The sequence below is a fragment of the Suncus etruscus genome, chromosome 15, assembly GCF_024139225.1.
Source record: "Suncus etruscus isolate mSunEtr1 chromosome 15, mSunEtr1.pri.cur, whole genome shotgun sequence".
In the NCBI taxonomy this organism is placed as follows: Eukaryota; Metazoa; Chordata; class Mammalia; order Eulipotyphla; family Soricidae; genus Suncus; species Suncus etruscus.
Genome location: NC_064862.1, coordinates 47510214 through 47528357, shown reverse-complemented (window position 1 = coordinate 47528357; position 18144 = coordinate 47510214). Strand labels below are relative to the sequence as shown.

The window sequence follows — 18144 nt, the reverse complement described above, 5'->3', positions numbered from 1 at the left end:
CCTCCCCACTTTCCTGTCTCTTAGACCCCTGGGTAATTTTTGGGTTTTTGTGTTGTCTTGGAGTTACATTTAGTGGTGCTCAGGCGATATTCCTGGATTTGACCTCAGGGATTATTCCTAGTAGGCTCGGAAACTGTATGAAAAACCAGGGATTGATCCCAGTTGGCCTCCTGCAAACACCCTCCCCATTACATCCTCCTCATTACAGTGCTTCAGCCATGGATGTTTGTTTGTTTTTTAACAAATAGGCTGCTATTGTGTCAGAACCATTGTAGGACTAAGAGGTTATTTCCCTAGCACAAGATCAACCAAGATTTCCTCTCCACTAAGAATGATGCCTGAGCACAACTGAGTGTGCCCTCCCAAACCAAAACCTAAAATAACATAAAACCTGATGGCTGTGTGTGAAAGGTGATTGAGGACCCGGGGTACTGTAAGGTGACCAGGCTCTGAGCCCTTGCATTCTCTGATCCAATGAAGGGGCTCCAAGAATAGCAGTGAGCAGACCCCAGGCACCTTTGGGTCAGTCTCCAGAGCCAGAAGTCCAGTTTGTAGGCTGGGTGGGATTGGAGTAAGCTGGGCCTTGGTCTGTGAGCCCGCAGGGCTAAAGTCTGTCCTGCCATGATGAATTTGCTCAACACCAGTTCCTGCTCTCTGCTAAGAAAATCTAGACCTTGGAGCACTCCCCAGATGCGATTACTCACTTGGATTGATCTTCGCTGCCCATTGGCTGGCAGGAAAGGGTACTCAGTAGAAAGTTAAGTGCACCCCTGCTTTGACATGTGGGCTCCCCAGCAAAGTTTGGTCTTCTCCCTTTATGGGCCTTTAAGCATCCTTGTCAAGAAGACAGGAGCATGAGTCTCTGCAGAGAAGGGTTTGGTAATAATGGGGGCTAACTCTCTCTGGGCCCCCAGTGTCCATTAGCCTTGAGGTCTACACTTCCTGAATTTTAAGTAATAATGGCAGAATCCTTGCTGCTGAAATCTTCAGTCTGTGTGGATTGGGAATAGGCTTCTGAGCCAGGAGTTGGGCCTGACTGGTCTCTGTCTGGGTCCAGGAGAAATTCTCTCTCTCCTTACTTTGTTGAGAAGGTTCCCCGGAAGCGACTGCTTAGTGTGTGGTTCTACCATAATGAGGCTTGGAGAAGGGGGTTATTATATCTTTGGGTGTGGACAGATAATTATCCTGGGAAGAGAAGAAGGGCATAGGCCAAGTTGGGCTGTGACTTAGTCCATTGGCCCCTTTGGAAGGCCAAGCATAGGGCACTGAGCCTAACCAGTCACTTTGGACAAGCCAAGTCATGACCTTGATATAGATGTAGCTTCCCACCTAAGGCTTAGGTCCTCTTTGCAGGGCAGTGTGGGAGCAGTCATGTTCCGGTCAGTGAAATATCAGCACAGGATCCAGTCTAATCTAGAAAGGAAAATGCAGAAGCTGATTTGAAATGGCTGTGAGCAGTGGGCCCAGGCCAGCAGGGTCTGCAGGGAAGGGCATGGGGTAGCCAGACCAACAAGCTCCACATCATTCAATGGTGCTTTCCTGATAAACAGGTAGGACGAACAGAGAAAATTCCCCCCAACTTTCCCATGGCTACAAATCAAGCAGGAGTGCATATCTCTGGGGAAGATTAGTCCCCATACCAGACTATGGCCCAGACCCCTGTCACAGGGGATGGCGCAGGCCCCTGTTGTGGGGCTGAAGTGATGTGTGAGAGCCCGGATGTTCTGAGCTTTCCCTGGCTGTGGCAGGTGAAGTGTCAAAAGCACTGAATGAGATCAATGGTGTCAAGTGCTTCCTTCTTCCAAAAAGAGAATATTGTCACTGTCCATTAGTGACTTTCTTTCAGCGGAATGAAGCCAACAAGCTAGGCTGGGCCCTGGGATAGAGGTGCCCCCATGAGTAGCCTGAGAAGCCTGATGCAGCTGCCCATTAGTTTCCAAGATATCTGGGAGCATGATGCACCCCAGGTGTGGACTAAAGACAGTGGGATCATATTCCTAGTGTTACATCCCCATCTCTCCTTTCCTCCCTCCCTCACTAATGTGCCTTAGTTCTACAAGTCCATAACATTGAGAAAACCACATTTGGGGGACAGCAGTGACCCACAGACTTGAACCACCAGGCTTCTGTTTGAAAAGAAGGAAGGATGGAAGTGAGACCAACAGGTGTGAGTCTCTAGGAAACACAATGGGGAGAAAGGAGGCAGAAAAAGGGCACTGGAAGACTCAAGTTGGAGCTGAGTGTACATTTAGGGCACAGATAAGAAAGGACACAGAGAAAGGTAACATCAGCTGCCCTGGGCAGTGGAGTGAGGATGGACAGAGCAGGACAAGAGTAAGGCTGCTGACCAGGTGGGAGACTGAGGTTCTGTCCTGTGCATACAGGGGCCATAGGAGCCAACAGACCCTCCCCCCCAACTGCCACCTGTCCTGTAGTGACCCTGTCCCAAGGGAGGAGAAGGTTGTAAGATAGATAGATGCAGAGATGAAGCCTGGGTTGAGGGAGGGTCCTTGGTAGGAGGAAGGAAGCCGCCATCTCTGACTCTGGATCAATGTTTTTGGGATCAGATGCAAACACAGACCTGCTTTTTTTTTATTGTTGTTTATTTATTTGCTTTAGTTTTGATTTGGGGGCCACATCTGGTGACACTCAGGACTTACTTCAGGCTCTGGCTTAGGGCTCACTCCTGATGGGGTGTTGGGGAAGACTTCTGTTGGGAGCACGAAAAAACCAGCCCTTCCCCACCTCTCAGAATCTCTCAGGCCCAGGCATGAGTTTTAGAAGGAGAACCAGAGAGGTCTAGGGAGATCTTCAACTCTGCTCAGGAATTCCTCTGCTTCTTTAACTTTAAAAATTAAAATATACAACAACCTTGGGGGCCAGAGAGGTAGTACAATGGTAGGGCGTTTGCCTTGCAAGCAGCCAATCCAGGAGAGACGGTGGTTCGAATCCTGGCATCCCATATAGTCCCCCATGCCTGCCAGGAGCGATTTCTGAGCGCAGAACCAGGAGTGACCCCTGAGTGCTGCCGGGTATGACCCAAAAACCAACAAAAAAATACACCAACCAAAATGATTATAGTTCAGACCATATGCTTATGATAATTTTAGTGTTTTAAAGTTTATTTTTAATTTATTGAATCACCATGAATTACCAACTTACCAAGTTTCTCATGACTGATTTTCAGACATCTGAGGAGGTGTCACTTACTCCCTCACCAGTATCCCTTTTCCTTCCCACCCCCAGGCCTGTCTCTGGAGAAGAAATGGTTCTCATTGTTTTCTTTTTCCTTTCCTCTTTTCTTTTTTTTTTCTTTCTCTTCCTTTCCTTTTCTTTCTTTTCTTTATTTCTTTTAAGGTACTTTAGTTTGTAATACTATTATATAATTTATATTATGCCCATCACTTTACATCCTTTCAGCATTCAATTCTCATCCAGAGTGTCTTCTGCCTATCACTGATTCCTTTCCCCCCATGTACACCAAAACAAGCTTTGTACAAAGGACCCATTTTTCTGGCTGTTGTTTCTATGGCCTCTAAGCATAATTCTCCCACTATGATTCTTTTTTTTTTTTTTTTTTTTTTTTTTTTGGTTTTTGGGCCACACCCGTTTGACGCTCAGGGGTTACTCCTGGCTATGTGCTCAGAAATCGCCCCTGGCTTGGGGGGACCATATGGGACGCCGGGGGATCGAACCGCGGTCCTTCCTTGGCTAGCGCTTGCAAGGCAGACACCTTACCTCCAGCGCCACCTACCCGGCCCCTATGATTCTTTTTTTTAAAAACATTTGTTTTAGTACTACGATTCTTTATACCTCACAAATAAGTGTGATTGTTCTGGATCTGTTTCTCTGACTCATTTTACTTAGCAGGATACTCTACAGATCCATCCAGGTATCAGCAAATATCACAACCTTATCTTCCCTGCATAGTATTTCACTGTGTAGACATTCCACAGCTTCTTTGTCTCACATGGATAGGCAGGCTGTTCTCATATACTGGATGTTGCAGTCAAGCTGCCATGGACATCAGGGTACAGGTATCTTTTGAGACTATATCCTAAGAAAGGACCCAAGGGGATTAGGGTAACTGGGTTATGAGGGAGAGGTGGGGACTGATGAGGAGAAGTAACTGGGGATTCTGGTAGCAGCGAGGACCTTGTGACTCTGATGAGGAAGAGAAGCCACTGGGTACACGTTTACTAGTTCTTGCTCTCCAACACTGGGAATGTGCCATTCAAAGAGTATGTGTCAAAAGGGGGAACCCAGAGGATGAAGATGACTTCAAACCAAGTTGCAAGCCTCCATTCATCACTTATGCATTGCTTATCTGCTGAGGAGACACTAATTGCATCACAAGAGTGACTGCAATTCACGATCATAGCTTGTGGTCTCATGTCACTGGACAGGGACAGCTTCTGCCAAGTTTGAGCCCTGCCATGCCAGGATTATAGCAGGCAGGGATAGAGGAGGAAAGATCTGGAGAAAGAGACTGAAAATAAATCAGAAGCCAAGAAGAGCAGGAGCAGTGACAAGAGTGAGTGACACTATAGCCTGTGTAGGGGGTAGAGACTTGGGCCACCTGGCAGGTTACCACCTTGGGTCTGGGAACAGTAGAATTATGAGGCAGGGAGTGAGCAAATGCTTGGAGAGAGCAAAGGTGGAGTTGGTGAGGAGCTGATGAATGGGTGGGGAGGAGAAAGCCAGTTGGTTGGAGTGGGTGATGGGATGACTCAGAAAAACACCCAGGGTTGTGCTTGAAATGAAGAAGAGGGAGTTAGGAGGAGCAGGAAGGAGAAGGGTTCAATTGTGCAGTTCTTGTTATTAGGTGGGAGCTTGTACAGATACTGTTCCAGAGAGACTCAGATCTGGACGCTGCCATGAGCTGGCAAAGCTTGTCTGGAATCATGGGGGCAGTTGGGCATTCAGTGCCCGGATGGGGCAGCCCAATGTTGTGTTTGAAGGCTAGGAGGGAATGGAAAGACAGACAAGGACAGGGGCCAGAGAGATAGCATGGAGGTAAGACATTTGCCTTTCATGCAGGAGGTCATCTGTTTGAATCCCGGCGTCCCATATGGTCCCCGTGCCTGCCAGGAGCAATTTCTGAGCCTGGAGTCAGAAATAACCCCTGAGCACTGCTGGGTGTGACCCAAAAACCACACACACACAAAAAGACAGACAAGGACAGGCACTCACAGGTGACCAGGGTATAGATACATGGTACTGGGCTCACAGAGAGCCCACAGGGCAGAATCTCTGTGCTGGTGCCAATCTTCCCACTAACAAGGGAACCCCTCCCCCCACAACTAAGGATGTGAAGCAAGCAAGTGTGGTTTGATGACCAGGAAGAGGGCACCAAAGGGCCTGAGTCCCCTTCCCGCAAAACCATGGGGGTTGGCCTTCCACTGTGGAAGCAGAGCCAGCCAAGGAAGCTTCCAGATCCATTATTTATGCGTAAGCCTGGCAGGGAGGGGGAAGGCAGCCTCTGGAGCAACGTGCTTGTTTTAATCAAACGCCCTGCAAAGTTGTGAGCAAGTGATGGGGTGGGCCACGCTGCTGTAAATAACATGCACAAGGGGCATTTGGCTTCTCTCTAGACCGTCTTGGTATCATGTTTTATACAAGCCAGGAGCATCTTTGGACACCCAGGAAATGTTAATAAGGCATCTGGCTCTTCCCTTCCTGAGATCTGGGGTTTGGAGAAAAGGCTGGGCTGGGGGGTGTGGGGGGCTGTGTGTACATGGGCGGCATCTATGCAGATGCAGAGTCTAGATGCTGAGTTGGGGAGTCTGGAGGATTTGCACGGGATCTGGGCTGTCCTGGAGAGGGAGAAAGAGAGTCATAAATCCTGCCAGTGTGTGTGTGTGGGGATGGTCTTTGGAGGTGAGAGCAGGAGAGGAGGGGAGGTAAATGGGGTAACTACGGGGGGGGATAAGCAGAGCAGCTAAAGGCAGCTCTCAAGCTTGGTCTTGGGGCCAGATGTCAGACAGTGACACAGACACATAGAGACAGACAGAAAGAGACAAAGACAGACAGAGACAGATAGAGATAGAGACAGAGCTAGAAAGAGACAGAGACAAACACAGAGATAATATGATAGACAGAGAGACAGAGACAGAGAGAGCCGAGAGACAGAGACAGAGAGAGCCCAGAGACAGAGACAAACTTACTGGTCTCAGTTCTCAGAGTCTTCTACCACAGTCTCCTTCCCACTACCCTCGAGTGCTCCATCCTTCTCTCCTCTCCTCCGCAGTCATCACTGTGGCATGAGGCAATCAGGGAGGACTACTTGAAAGAGGGGCCATATGAGAACCACACGCTAACCAATTGCTCCAATGGAGCTCCCACAAAGAGTGATGAGTACAGTTAGAGAAATAACTACATTGAGAACTATCAGAACAATGTGAATGAATGAGGGAAGTTGGAAGCCTGTCTAGTGTACAGGTGGGGGTGGGGTGGGGAGGAGGGAGATTTGGGACATTGGTGATGGGAATGTTGCACTGATAAAGGGGGTGTTATGACTGAAAACCAACTACAGTCATATTTGTAGTCAAAGTGTTTAAAAAAGATATTATTTGAATGAAAAAAGAAAGAGAAAGAAAAGAAAGAAAGAAAGGAGAAAGAAAGAGAGAAAGAAAGAAAGAAAAGAAAGAAAGAAAGAAAAGAAAGGAAGGAAAGGAAGGGAGGAAGGAAGAAATAAAAGAAAGAAAGGAACGAAGGAATGAAGAAAGAGAGAAAGAAAGAAAAAGAAAAGGAAAAGAAAGAAAGAAAAGAAGAAAGAAAGAAAGAAAAGAAGAAAAAGAAAGAAAGAAAGAAGAAAGAAAGAAAGAAGAAAGAAAGAATGAAAGAAAGAAGAAAGAATGAAAGAAAAAGAAAGAAGAAAGAAAGAAAGAAGGAAAGAAAGAAAGAAAGAAAGAAAGAAAGAAAGAAAGAAAGGAAGGAAGGAAGAAGGAAGGAAGAAAGAAGGAACGAAATGTAGAAAGAAGAAAGAAAGAAAGAAAGAAGGAAGGAAGGAAGGAAGGAAGAAAGAAAGAAAGAAAAGAAAGAAAGAAAGAAAGAAAAGAAAGAAGAAAGAAAGAAAAGGAAGGAAGGAAGGAGGAAGGAAGGAAGGAGAAAGAAAGAAAAGAAAGAAAGAAAGAAAGAAAGAAAGAAAGAAAGAAAGGAAGGAAGGAAGGAAGGAAGGAGGAAGAAAGAAGGAAAGAAAGAAAGAGAGAGAAAGAATTAAGGAGAGACAAAGAAAGAAGAAAGAAAGAAAGAAAGAAAGAAAAAGAAAAGGAAAAAAGGAAAGAAGGAGAGAGAAAGAAAGAAAGAAAGAGAGAGAAAGAAAGAAAGAAAGAAAGAAAGAAAGAAAGAAAGAAAGAAAGAAAAAGAAAGAAAGAAAGAAAGAAAGAAAAGAAAAGAAAGAAAGAAAGAAAGAAAGAAAGAAAGAAAGAAAGAAAGAAAGAAAGAAAGAAAGAAAGAAAGAAAGAAAGAAAGAAAGAAAGAAGAAAGAAAGGTGTCATATGTTGGACCTTGATGGATAGGGTGTCTTTCTGCAGGCTGGGAAGAGGAGAGAGTGGAGATCTCAGAGAGTGGCCAGGAAAGAGCATTTGGGCTTCGTGTGTCTTTCTGGTCAGACTCATTTCTATGCCCTAGTATTCCCTGTGTGTAGAGCACTGTGAATGCCAGGTCCAGTCAGTCAGTGACCAACTTTAGGACTTCTCTCAGCCTTATGGACTAATGTCAGCACAAGTTGGTGGTGTCTTTCCTTATTTGTTTTTTAGGGCCTCCACCCAGCTATGCTCAAGGTTACTTCAAGCTCTGTGCTCAAGATTCACTCCTGGCAAGGCTCAGGTGTACTCAAATTACCTTTGTGCAAGGCAAGTGCTCTCCTCACTGTCCTACATCTCTGCTTCCCAGTACAGGTTTAAGTGGTTATTAATTCTATGAATTTCAAAGGCTACACTCCAAGCTCAGATTAGCTGAACCAGAGATGCTCTACGACTACATCTGGCCCCGCTTTCTGACTCTGCACCCTGGTGAACTTGTTTCCAAGCAACATCCGTTCTGAGGTGGCAGGGCTGGTTTTGGCATCACTAGTCTTGTGCCCTCTGGTTTAGAAACTGATGGAAGACGAGTCTTTCTCTTTCTCATTCCAGAAATCCCAGTTTGAACTTGTTGAACCTCAGCTCTGGGCCAAGCCAAGAGGTGGGTGGAAGATGGTGCAGGAGAGGATTCATTTGCCAGCAGGCTATGAAGCTTAGGAGATGGAGTGATCCTGCTCTCCAGTGCCCATACCCAGAGGAGGTCAGTGAATAGCCCAAAGCCCAAGACTGGGTCCCTGGAAACAGGAATGAGTGTCAGGAAGAAAGCACCAGTGCTCTCCATTCTGAAGCAACCCCTCTAGTCAAATAAAACCTTCCTGGACAACCAGACAAACAAAGTCAATAAAAATGAGGATGCCAGCTTGTTGGAGGATATGTTCAGGGATTATGCATTCTCTGAACAGGTCCTAGGCATGTTGAATGCCACATTTTTGCAAACACGTCACTTCTCTGGATAGTAGATGCTTTCTTTTACCTATCCCAGCACCATTAATTAAGAACTAATCAAAAGTACTAATTCCAGCATAGCTGTTTTGCTTTATTATTTATTTATAATCTAGACTTTTTTTTTTTTTTGCTTTTTGGGCCACACCTGGTGACACTCAGGGGTACTCCTGGCTATGCACTCAGAAATCGTTCCTGGCTTGGGGGACCATATGGGACTCTGGGAGTTTGAACCTCGGTTCGTCCTAGGTTAGCTGTGTGCAAGGCAAACGCCTACCGCTTGTGCCACTGCTCCAGCCTCTATAATATAGAGATTTATGGGTGTTTGGGGGGCACATCTAGAGATATTCAGGGCTTCCTTCCTGCTCTTCACTCAGGGATCACTCTTGCTGGGTCTTGGGGAACCCTCTATAGGGTTGGGGATCCAATGGGGTCACCCACGTGCAAAGCAAACACCCTCCCTGCTGTACACTCTCTCCCTGCCTTTCGCAGCTCCAGCTGTGAATGTCAGCTCAGATGACCCCAGATATCAGCCTCTCTCAGGGCCCTCTGAGTGGATGCAGGCGGCTTCTCCCCCTGCTCTGAGCTCAGCTCTCTAAGGCCACCAGCACATCCCTCCACAGCTGTGGTGAGAGCAGAAAGCGTCTGTCAGTGACGCAGCTCAGCAGTTTGCACAGCCCAGCTGTGGGCACTGCGGGTGCATCATTTGGGGGGCTATGTCCACACAGTGTGGACTTCCCCTTCTGTCTGCCTCAGGGAACCCGGCTCAGGTGTGCATCCAGCTCACAGGAAGTTGTGACTGCATGGACACGAGCCAGGAAGCCCTGGAGGAAGGTCCTGGTGGGAAGGAGGGAAGGAGGAAGTGCAAGTTCAGGACTGATGGGAGGTTTCCAAAGTTGTTGCACTAATTCAGAGACTCGGCCCTGTTAGGGTGGGTTTGAGCCGGGAGCCTCAATCCATGATCCTGAGATTAATGATAAAGTCTTTTTTAGATGAGTTATCAAAGCTATGACATCTTCCAGGGCCCTCAAATTCACCATCTGATTCCAGAAGATTCCCCAATCCAGTGCCAGGAAGACCCAAGAATCCTGTAAGCCCGTTATTAGAGCTCTGGTTCTCTGCATTTGGAGCATGTGCTTCAAAATGTTTTTCTATATTCTAGGTCACACCCAGCTCTTCTCAGAGTTCACTTCTGGCTCTATTCTCAGAAATTACTCCTGGTTGGATTGAGGGAACCTTGGCAGCTTCATGAATTGAACCTGTGTTGACTGTGTGCAAGGTAAGAGCCACCCTGCTATCTCTCCAGCTTCTAAAATTCTTCTCTTTATTCTTATGATGAAGGGAAGGGAGACTTAGACTTTCACAAGGGATTGGTGAATCAAAGGTACCCAAACTCAAACATATTATAGATCTCAATAAAATGATTAAATATCTGCAGAAATAAAGCTACTTGGAAAAGATTGCTCTTTTTTTTTTTTTTTTTGGTTTTTGGGTCACATCCGGCAGCACTCAGGGGTTACTCCTGGCTCTACACTCAGAAATCACCCCCAGCAGGCTCAGGGGACCATATGGGATGCTCGGATTCGAACCACCTTCCTTCCATATGCAAGGCAAATGCTCCACCTCCATGCTATCTCTCTGGCTCCAAGATTAATCTTTTATAAATCTTTATTGGAAGAATTGATTACCTTTGAATTTCACTGGTCTTCAAGCAAGGAAGCATCATCATATTGTCAGCCATCCCTAGGCAACGGTGACAGAATATAATCCACTCCCTGTGCCATCTTGTTTGGAAGGTGCTTCATCTTTGGGAAGTCTGAGACCTTCTGGATGTTCCACTTGCCATAGGGATGAATCAGTGATGCCATCTGTGACCTTTGCCCTCTCCCTTGAGTGGAACAATTCTGTGCTACAGGGGCAGGTATGTTATATCCAGCACCCCCAAATGGGAATCAGGACTGGTGAAGATGTCCTAAGAAGGTGTCAGCAGATACTGAGCCCCAGAACTAGAGCTGCCTCTTCCTTTCTGTGTCCTGACTCTGGAAAACAAGGGGCTTGATCATGGCTAGAGCATGGATTGAAGGACAGACCCTTCAGGAAAGACAGAATAGGTTTCCCTGAGTGAATCCTTGAAAGTAATGACTGCCATTAAAAAATCAGTACAGGAAGGGTCACAACCTTTGCTCTGGAAGTGTAAAAAGGTCCACTTCCTTCCTGGGAAGGAGGCTGGGTCCCTAGAAGCAGGAATGAGTATCAGACAGGAAGCACCAGTCACCCCCATTCTACAGGAGACCACTCTGGTTAAATAAAACCTGCCTGTGCAGCCAGACAAGCAAAGCTAATAAAAATGGGGGTGCCAGCCCTGCCACCTTGGAGCGGATGTTGCCTGGAAACAAGGTCACCAGGATGCAGAGTCAGAGGGTGGGGGCCACATGTGGAGTCTTAGAGCATCTCTCATTCATCTAATCTGAGCTTGGAGTGTAGCCTTTGAAATCCACAGAATTAATAACCACTCAAACCTGTACTGGGGAGCAGAGAAGAAGTAGGACAGTGAGGAGGGCACTTGCCTTACACAAAGCTAACTTGAGTTCGATCCTCTGTATCCCTTGAGCACAGAGCTTGAAGTAACCTTGAGCAAAGCTTGGTGGAGGCCCTAAAAAACAAATAAGGAAGAATACCACCAGCCTGTATTGACATTAGATCAGGGACTGGTGGTCCATAAGGCTGAGAGAAGCCCTGAAATTGGTCACTGACTGTCTGCGCCTGGCACTTACAGTGCTTCAGCTGCTCCACACAATGGGATGCATGTTTGATGTCACATTTTTGCAAACATAGTCACTTCACTGGGATTCCTGCCAAGTTTATGCTGTGTGGCATTGCTCCTGAGTAATCCTGCCCTGTGCAGCATTGTACAGGTCCACTGTTGGATTACTGGTCCCACCCTAATCATTAGTGCTACTCTACCCAAGGGTGTGATCTGGTGATGGAATTATTGGATTATTCCCTACTTGGTATTCCTCTCCCACTTTCCTATGTGGCCTGGTTCTTGTCAATAAAAGCAAGGGTCTGAGGAAGGCAGGGGCTCATTCTTTGGTCGTCCTCCACCAAGCTGCTTTCCTTTTTTTTAGGAGCAGAGGCTTGTGGGAAGATTCCTGGCTTGAGTGCTAGATTTCCTGAACCCATTCTTATATATTTTCACTGTGTGGATTATTTTCTGCTTCAACTTTTGCTTCCAGTACCACATCTCACCAGATCCTCTTTTTGGAGCCTGGGGCTCCACTTATAGTCCACAAGGCAAATTCTCGCTTGTATTGACCAAGCTGGACAGGCCATAGAGCATGCAGGTAGTGACCCGAGCCAAGAAAGGCCAAGGGAGGGGCTCATGGAGCATGCAGAGAGCCTTCTTATGGGGCACACTCCTAGGATTAGTGCTCAGCACCGAGTCTGGCACCCATCCACAGCCCATTTCCAGCTTCATTCTGCATGCTGTTTTCAGCTTAAGACACCTGTAGACAAACATGCTGAGTTTTCCCTGGAAACTGGGTTGGGGAGGCTCTGTCATTGGACCTGTACTTCAGGTGCCAGAACAGTTCTGTGCTGTCCAATCCCTAAGAGATCACCCAAGTTCTTCCTAATGTTGCTGTTTCTTGAAACCATCTGAGGAGTGATCCCAGAATAGCACTTAGGAATATTAGAGGTCTTGGGAGGTGGATAGCAGGGTCTTGAAGTTGGGTTAAGGCATTCTGTGGAGGTGACAGTGAACCACATTAGGGCTGTTATTGGGGCCCACCCATTCTGAAACATACATGCACTCCAAGTCCTATATACACAACTCAAATCTTTAAGTCTGTCTCTTTAATTAGCTGTGGTCCTTCCCACTCCTAATGAGGAAAAAATGCCAAGAGCTCTGTGAGATGCCAGAGAACACATTCAGGTTGAAGGATGCTTTTTCTTTCCAGGAAGCAATAGTGGCTATGAGGCACCCACTCAAGTCATGGCTTCTGGTCTGGTTGCTTCATAGCAGCTGCGATGATGCATATTTCTATGCATTAACAAAAGTTAAATAAGGGGCTGGAGAGATAGCATGGAGGTAGGGTGTTTGCCTTGCATGCAGAAGAATGGTGGTTCGAATCCCAGCATCCCATATGGTTCCTCGTGCCTGCCAGGGGTGATTTCTGAGCGTAGAGCCAGAAGTAACCCCTGAGTGCTGCCAGGTGTGACCCAAAAACCAAAAAAAAAAAAGTTAAATTAAAAAAATATGGCTTCTTAACTTTGTTGGCCATGCTCCATGAGCCCAGGAACTATATATAAATTGTGACTACTATATGGGAAGTTGTAGACATCAACGGTTTCAAAGTAAGAAGTTCCGTTGCACCATGTGGCCCTGAAGTATGTCCCCTGTGTCAGAGAGCAGGTCCTTGCATGGGGCTTTATTAGTGGCCAGACATCATCAGATACAGTTCAGGTGGCAGTCATCAAGGTAAGAGTCGAAGGCTAGCAGTTCCCATTTTCTGGACTATCTTTCCCTTTGACCCATGGTATATTTCATAACACAGGAGTGATGTGTGTTCATTAACCACTTTTCTAAGTATGACCCACCTACCCAAAATGTCAGAAAACATGGGAGCTTGTTAGAAATGCAGAATTCCAATAGCTCCACCCTCATCCTGCAGAACAAAGGTCTGTATTTCAGCAGGATCCCCAGGTAATACAGGTATGCAGCATCTTTGAGGCACTCTGAGGTGTTATGTGCTATACTATTTGCTAATTGCTGTGGTGCCAACTCTTCTAGAAGGGCCCCCCCAAACCCTCGGAATCCGGGGTTTCAAATCAGATTCTTAAACTGAAGAGCATCTGTTTCAGAGAGATGCAGAGCAAATCCTTATTCTGTATATCAACCATTCAGGTTATACATGTCTAAGGTCTAACTAGCAAGAGCCTCAGAGGATCATCTCGTACCAACTGCTCATCTTTGAGATGGAGAATCAGAAGCTCAGAGGAAATGAGTGGCTTCATTGAGGTCACCCAGTAGCATCAGGGCTAAATCCAACATGACGTGGCAGGCTCTGGGCTGACTGCGAGACTCAGCTACCCACCAAATTCAATGGGGAGGACCCGGGCATTCCACCTTTGCCAGTGTGATGAGCATCTACTATGAGGAATTGATCTCGGTTGCCATGGGAACGGCCCTGAGAGTCCTCAGCGTGTGCCAAACGCTTCTCTGAGTGTTTGTGCGGATTAGCCACTGAGTCCTCCAGCAATTCCCTGATAACTGCCTCATCTTTAAAGATGAGGACTCCAAGGCACAGTAGGCTGAAGGCACTCACAAAAATCGCAGAAAGTGAATGGAGGAGCTGGGATGTAGGGGGTTCCTACTCCAGGCCCACATCTGTTTCTTCTGTTCTACACACTGATCATGTAGGTGAATGGTCCCCTGGACCCTGGAACTGAAAGAGCAAAGAGGAAAGTTAGGGAGGGTGCATCCCAAGTCAGCTCACAGTCTACATGAACTCAGCTAGTAGCTCAGTTCCTATGATGGTGGCAATAAGTCGTCACCTCAGATGTCACACTTGGGAAGAAAGACTTGCAGAAGCCCTGATTCTAGGGTCCATCATGCCTGAAGGGTCATGGTGATTCATTAGCTTTAGGCTTTAGAAGGGAAGAGAAGATTTAGCAGAGAGAAAACAGTCATGGTCATTGAACTGATACAAGAAGTCCCTTAGAGGTGGTGACTCTCAAAGAACAAGGAACAGCTTATCTGACTGAGAAAGACAGAACACTGAATATGAACCCAAAAGAGAAATAGGCAAAATGATGCTTGAACAATAGAGGCATGAAATATTTTTAGGAATTTGGATATAAGGGGAGAGAAGAGATAAGAAAAATAAAGGGGAGCGACAACTGTGCCAGATGTGAACAAGGAGCTCTTCTAGAAAGGAGATATTACAGTTTATTTCATTTCTCAGTGCTTCCTGAATGTACTATTACCTCCAATACTTCTTTTTGCCCATCCCATCTATTTTGTATGCAAGACTTTAGATCTCTGTGCATCACTATGTCCCTGCATTCATATATATCTCTAAGGACTGAGTTTCATGGAGAGGTTGTGAGACTATGCACATAGTTCAATAGAAGGAGTCAACATATTTCTTCTTTTTCCTAAAGAACTATGATTTACATAGTTATTGAGAGTTGGGTTTTAGAATACAATATTCCACCACTGTTCCCACCACCAGTGTCCACTTCCCACCACCAGAACCCACTTCCCTCCATTGGTACCCACTTCTTTCCCCCAGTGCCCACTTCTCTCTCCATAGTTTCCCCCAGGTTTCCTTTCCTACCCCCTTGTCTTCCCTCCAGCTGCCATCTTGACAGGTGCCTTCTTACATTTGGCTGTTAAAGTTTGGGTCTTGTGATTTCAGTGGTGTTGACTGTAGTTGGAATTATTAGCTCTCTCTTTCCCTAATACCACCTGGCCCTTTGCCTCCTGTGAAAGCACATTTTTCATATAGGTGTGAGTAGTGAAAGGGTCAACTCCCAACAGAGACTAGGAATGCTTTTGTCTACATATTAATCAAATCTTTCTCCTAAGAAATATTTATTGTACTACTAAGAAAGGAATAATGAATCCAGTGAAGCAATGGAAATTGCAAGCAAATGGTATTATGGCTGATGGTATTGGGTTACTACCCTCTTCTTTTTTGTTAAGATCTTCTTTTTGTTACAATTTTCTTTTTTTGGCTACAATTGTTTTATTTTTGTAGTTGAGTACAATGTTAACTGTGACTGAGTTGTGTATGCTATAACTATGTTGAGGTTCTTTCCTTCTTTATTCCTTCCCATTTTATTGAGAGGTCTTATCATCGATTGGTGTTAAATCTTGTCAAAAGCTTTCTTTGAACTGATATGAATTATGATTTCCTTTTTGCTATATTGTAACACATTAATTGACTTACACATTTTTGAGCCATCCTTGCTTAGCTGGATAAATCCCACTTGATTGTGGTGTTGAGTTCAGTCCACTTAGATTTTGTTGTGTATCTGTGCATCTGTGTTATCAGTGATATTGATATGTAATTTAATTTTCTAGTGATGTGTCTATCTGATTCTGTAGGGTAATGCTGACCTAATAGAAATTACAAGGAAGAATTTCTGTATTTTCAACATTTTTGGAAGAGCTTGAGAAGAATTGGCAAAGGAAGGTTTATCAGAATTTATTGGTGAGCCCAACTGGACCTTTTTTAGGGTGGACAACGATGATTATATATTTCAATGCCCATACTAAATATTGATCATTCAGCTTTTCTATTTCTTCCTGATTCAGGAAGGTTGTATCATTTTTAAAGTTCAGCCAATTCAGCCATTTTGCCCAAGTTCTCCAATTCTAAATCGACATAAAGTTTTATGATAGTTTCTTATGACCTTTCCTATCTCTGTGGTACCTTTTATAACTTGTCCTCTTTCATTTCTGATCCAATTTATATATTTTGTTTCTTTTTCCATGATTATAGCTAAGGTTTTGTCAAATTTGTTTGTTTTTTCAAAAATTGTTTTCATTGATTTATAAGGTAGTAAAAATAGTATAAATATCAGAAACATAGGAGAGAGGAGAGAAAGAAAAACAATAATTGAGATATGGAGAATTTCATTTTCTAAAACTATTTTGTTAAGGTCACAAATGATCTTGTCAAATCAAACCTCAATGTCTTTCATTTTTTATTTAAATTTCAACTGTTAATTGTTTTTTTTTTTATTTTTAATTTTTTTATTTTTTTTATTTTCTGGTCACACCCAGCAGTGCTCAGGGGTTCTTTCTGGCTCTACGCTCAGAAATCACTTTGGCAGGCTCGGGGGACCTTATGGGATGCCAGGATTCGAATCACTGTCCTTCTGTAGGCAAGGCAAACGCCTTACCTCTATGCTATCTCTCCGGCCCTTCAACTGTTAATTGTTATCGTACAACAAAACAATTGACTTTATATATTGACCTTGAGTCCTGTGACTTTACCATTCGTATTGGGTGATTTGGGGGATGACTGCTTTGATATTTTCTATACAATCCTGTTATCTATTACTAAAGAGTTTTTTTTCTCTCCTTCCAAAACATGCAAGTCGTGGTATTTCCTTTTGTAATTGCTGACATGGATTATTTTTAAAACTATTTTTAAGAAATTGATGATAATTATGCCTCTGGGAAGAATTCTTGGGTATCAGGTGCAAAAGGGACATCTGCTTTTAATGAAAGCCTCTTTGGCACTATTAGAGTTACTGTTTCAATGGAAAATTTGAATACATATAACTAACATATTAGTATAACATAGTTGATACATTTAAATTTACCTCTATGGATAATATTATATTTTATATATAAATTATTATATATACCAATATATTACATCCATATATTAGTAAAAATACAAAGCTAAATAAATAATCTACTTTCGGTAACTTGAGAAAGAAAATCTGATTTAAACTACAACACATGAAACAAATGAAATAATAAAACTTGAGGAAGAAACCAACACTACTAGAAACAAGGAAACAATAGGAAAAAGAAACTAAAACAAGCTTGTTCTTAGGATATAGCATTATGAATAAACTTCAAGTCAGGCTAATCAGGAATGAGAAAGACAAGTTACCAATATCATAAATGACTGGTCATTATAACTAGTCCATGAACATCAAAGTCAGTTTTTAAAAAGAACATTACAGGGGCCGGAGCCATGATGCAGTGGTAGGGCATTTGCCTTGTGCGTGGCTGACCTAGGACAGACCACAATTTGATCCCCTCTCATCCCATATGGTCCCCCAAGCCAGGAGTGATTACTGAGTGCAGAGCGAGAAGTAACCCCTGAGCGTCACTGGGTGTGGCCCAAAACCAAAACCAAAAACAAAAGAACATTAGAAACAACCCTGTGACAAATTTGATAATTCAGATAAAATCAATAAATTTCTGGAAAGACATGAACTACAAAAATCCACACCAAGAGAAAGAAACTAAATAGTCTTATGTCTAGTAAAATATGAAAATGAAAAGAGTAGTTTTCAGTTGTGAATGCTGTAAAGTTTTTATGAAAAAATAAATACCAGTAGTACCAACTCATCATAACATTTTCCCATATAAAAATAATTATTTCTGGGGCTGGAGAGATAGCATGGAGGTAAGGTGTTTTACAGGGGTCTCAAACTCAATTTACCTGGGGGCCGCAGGAGGCAAAGTTGGGGTGATCCTTGAGTGCAGTCAGTAGTAAGCCTTGAATATTGGGGGAGGGTGTGACCCAAACAACTAAAACAAAACAAAACAAAAAAAGATTCCTCGAGGGCAGGGCCACAAAATGTTGTACGGAGGGCCAAAAACGGCCCGCGGGCCGCGAGTTTGAGACTCCTGGTGGTTTGAATCCGGCATCCCATATGGTCCCCTGAGCCTGCCAGGAGCAATTGATTTTTGGGGGGGGGGCACACTCGGCGGTGCTCAGAGGTTACTCCTGGCTATCTGCTCAGAAATAGCTCCTGGCAGGCACAGGGGAGCATATGGGACGCCGGGGATTCGAACCTACCACCTTAGGTCCTAGGTCTGCTGCTTGCAAGGCGCCGCTTGCTATCTCTCCAGCCCCAAGGA

General features: G+C 44.6%; 1 protein-coding gene across 1 annotated transcript in view; it reads left to right on the top strand.

Annotated features, from left to right (window-relative positions):
* The first annotated feature begins 8308 nt into the window (after window positions 1-8308).
* The window catches only part of PPIF (peptidylprolyl isomerase F), a 531572-nt gene continuing 521736 nt past the window's right edge, over window positions 8309-18144 (top strand). Inside the window, exon 1 of the mRNA XM_049789678.1 lies at window positions 8309-8312. The gene's annotated coding sequence lies outside the window, so the exon portion shown is untranslated. The remainder of the gene's footprint in view (window positions 8313-18144) is intronic.